The sequence below is a fragment of the Marmota marmota genome, unplaced genomic scaffold (genome assembly GCF_001458135.2).
Source record: "Marmota marmota marmota unplaced genomic scaffold, marMar, whole genome shotgun sequence".
Classification (NCBI taxonomy): domain Eukaryota; kingdom Metazoa; phylum Chordata; class Mammalia; order Rodentia; family Sciuridae; genus Marmota; species Marmota marmota.
Window position 1 is genome coordinate 13118695 of NW_026000229.1, and position 4174 is coordinate 13122868.

Below are 4174 nucleotides of genomic sequence, written 5' to 3' on the forward strand. Positions count from 1 at the left end.
TATATATATATATATATATATATATATATATATATATATATAGTGTGTGTGTGTTGTTATTGTTGCTGGAGATCAGTTCCAGAGCCTGTGCATGCTAAGCAAGCACTCTATTACTGAGTTACACTCCCAGACCTTTAATTCATTAAAGTCATTTAGTTAATTATTTTTTGGTACTGGAAATTGGACCCTGGGGTATTTTACCTCTAAGCTACAATCCCAGTGCTTTTTATTTTTTATTTATTTATTTTTCATTTATTTTTTGTACTGAGGATTTAACCCAGGGGTGCTTAACCACTGAGTCACATCCCAGCCCTTTTTAAATATTTTATTTAGAAACAGGTTCTTGCCTAGTTTCTTAGAGCCTCGCTAAGTTGCTGAATCTGACTTTGAACTTGCAATCTCCTGCCGCAGCTTTCTGAGCTGCAAGGATTATAGATTAAGCCACTGTGCCTGGCCTTATTTTTTTTATTTTTATACAGGGTTTTGCTAAATTGTTGAGGATGTCCTTGAACTTGGGATTCTCCTGCCTCAGCTACTGAAGTAGCTATACAGGCATGTGCTACCATTCCTGGCTCCTTTCAATATTTTAATGATTTCACTTTTTCTCTACATTTATCTTGTTAGCTATATTTCTGTTTTATTTTTCAATGGTTGCTCCTAAGTTAATCATATACATTTTTAAATTATCACAGTCTAGCTCCAAATAATGGTATAAAATTTCATGTAAGAACTATGAAGATTCTGAGAAAACACCCTACTTGTAAACATACAATCTTAGCCTGCTAAGATTTCATGGAGATTAGCAGAAGACTCAGGACCAACAAACAACCTTGTAACTTGACACAGTAGTAGGTAGATGCTATGCACACAGTGGGATGTGTGTCACAGATGATGAACCCTGAGCTTGGGAAATCTCAACCTTTCATAATTGTCTGCAAGCAAACCTGGTCACCCTGGAAGGACAAATACAAATAGTTTTATGTTTTTTCTCCCAGAAGATGATTCTTGCTAAGGTTTTTGTTTCTTAACCAACTCTTCTATCTTGAATATTGTATGTGTGGGAAAATACATGCTCATTAGGAAAAACTGAAGTGTAATATCTGGTGAGCAAAGGCCACACTTCTCAGGCTCCTTGTGAAGGCTTGAGAGTAAAGCCAATAGATTCCAGCCCCACTGAGCTGGCATCCGTGGCAGGCCTGAGTCTGTCTGTTTCACTTCTCAGTTCTGCTCCCCGCTGCTATAAAGCCTTGCCCAACTGTAAATGCCCTCTCGGTCTTGATTTCCCCAGAAGTGAGTAACCCTGTATTTGTCAGCACCTTTTTATCACTTCCAATTTTCTTTTAATTTCATACTTATCAAAGGGCTCTTCTAGACTTTTTTAGACCAAAAGTTTCTTTTTATCATATATCTCTCATTTAAAAAAAATAAGCAAAGCAAATTGGTTGTGGCATCCCTAAAACTTCACCTCTGGCTCTTCACCAGGGCTCAGCATTATCAACATCTGTGTTTTTTGACATAGGATTGCACTCTGGGTCCACAGGAGGTTGAAATGGCAGCACTTCTTCAGAGGAAACTTCACCATTGTCTTGGCAGTTTCCTCCTAACCATTGACACTGACTCTAGCAATAGAGGGCCTCAGGGCTGTTTCCTGGATGATCTGGCTAGGAGACCCTCACTAGCTAAGGTGTTTGAGCTGGGGAGATGAGGGTCTTTGACTTGGAGTATAGCGTGGGCTATAGTTCTGTTCGTGTGGCATGATGGTCAATAACCTGTCCACTATTTCTTCGGAACCCTTTATATAAACTATCTATTTTTTAGTTTTGGAAACTGAACTGCAGAAAGGTAAAATAACTCATGCAAACAGTCAGAGCAAGGGATCGTACCCAGCTGCGTCTGACTCAAAACCATCCCTTTTGTTTCCCTTCCTAGTCCACCATGTTCCTCCTTTCTGACCCATTGCCCTGGGGCTACAGACTTTGAGCACTCTGTTTCTCCATGACATACCAGCTTGGGGGGGTAGGGCATCAGTACATTACCAATAATACGAATAAAGCACTATTTCTATGACTCAGCCTCTTCCACTGAACTAAAGGTGTCTTGGAGTCTCTCAGATACCTCCAGCCAGTTCAGAGAATTGGGGGAGAAAGCAGGTCTCCCATGTACTTCCCAAAGAGTCCATCTGGCCCTTACTCAGTAGGTGTCTCTTCCCTCCCCTGTCCTTCTATAGGGCAAGGGCTGCTGACCAGAAGTTCCTGGGGGAAGGCCTTCCAGCCTGTGCCCCCATTATGTTCTGTGTGCCCTGCACGTGTGATGGGTGGTTCCTTCTGTTCCCCACCCTCAGGGCTGGGTCCTTGTCCCCAGGGTGGGTCCTCTCTCCTGGGAGTAGCTCTTCTGACCTCCATGAAAAATGATTCCACCTCCTTCAGTCTTCCTGTCTCTGGCCTTCCCCTTGCCCCACCCCAGTTCTCCAGTCCAGCTCAGATATACAAGAATTACAACTGTGGCAGCTGAGAGCTTAGGTCTGTGTTTACGGACCCCAATACATGGGCCTTATCTCCCCATATTAGTTTTCAGTTGCTGTAATAACAAGTTACTGTCTTAAAGCAACACTCTTTTTAAAAAATATTGTTTAGTTGTCAATGGATCTTTATTTTATTGATTTATATGTGGTGCTGAGAATTGATCCCAGTGCCTAACAGATACTAGGCAATAGCTCTACCACTGAGCCACAACCCCAGCCCCAACAATCACTTTTTATCTTTCAGTTCTGTAAGTCAGGCCAGGCAAGCCTGGGTCCTCTGCTGACAGGTCTTGTGGGATTCTTGCATAGAGAGACAAGGTACCTGGGCATGCAGCAGGAAGCAGCATTTATGAGTGCCAGCGCTGGCCCAGTGGATTTGTATCCTAAGGCTAGCCCCAAATTCAGGAGGTATTGCTTTATATGCCTTTTGTTAGTTCTTCCTCACTTGCTAGATCTTTGTCTCCCATATAGGGTAATACACATCTGGATTGGGCATTCTATTTCTATAGTCTAGAGTGCAACAGTGTTACAACAGAGGGGTGGAATGTTCACATTTATACTGATGGTGCCAGGTTATCTTTCCTTTGTTCTGAGAAAGTCCCTACCACACCCTCAGAAAGCTGAAATCACCATGTCAGCAGGAATAGGCTCTCCTCTGAAGGCTTTAGGGAAGAATCCACTTCCAAGTTCATTTGGGTTGTTGGTAGCATTCAGTTCCTTGGGGTTGCAGGACTGAGGTTCCTGCATTCTCACTGGTGCCTGTCAGGGGCCAGTCTTTGCTCCTAGAGGCTGCCCTTGTTCTGCCTCATGCTTTCCATGTTCCCCTTCTCCTGTCCCTAGAAGATTGTTCCCTACTTTTAAGGGCTCATATATTTTAGGTGTCCTCCCACTTGGAAAGTTCAGGACAAAACCGTAACCATGTCTGCAAAGTCCGTTTTACAGTGTATCTTATATCTGTAAGAGCCAGATGTGGTGGCTGTAATCCAGCTAGGGAGGCTGAGGCAATAGGATTGCAAGTTCTAGGGCAGCCTTGGTAACCTAGAAAGACTCTCTCTCAAATAAAATGTAAATAAGGTAGTTCAGGGGAATAGCTCTTGAATAGCATGTGCAAAGCTGGAGAAGGGGGTTACTTAGCTGGGTTTGATCCCTAGTACTGGGGGGAAAAAAGCACACATACATATATATTTATCCATAGGTTTCAGGGATAGTGCACAGCAGCTTTGGGGAGCCATTACTTGATCTGACATATCTGCCAGCTGATTCAAAATCTCCTTGAGGAGTTAGGGTGCTGGCTTAGCCATTGAAGGGAAACTGAGGAATGAGAGACAGGTAAGCGAGAAATGAAAGACAGAGACTAGGCAGAGATATACATGAGAGTTTATTTGTCAGAGCTGACAAATAAAGGCCATCTCTCTCTAGGAGAGAGAGGCAAAATAGGCTTGAGTTCTGGGACTTTTATGGGGCAGGCTTAGGAACCAGAGCCAGGTGGGTCCTAAGGCAGGCGGTTAGAGGTTGGGTTGGGTTGAGGGAGTGGTGAGCCTTTCTCGGGAACGCCCTTGGGCGGGAAAGTGAAATCTTTTCCTTAAAATGGGGGCTGTCACTTAAGATAGCCATCCAGATGCTAAGCAAGGACCTTATATTCCCCCCTTTTTT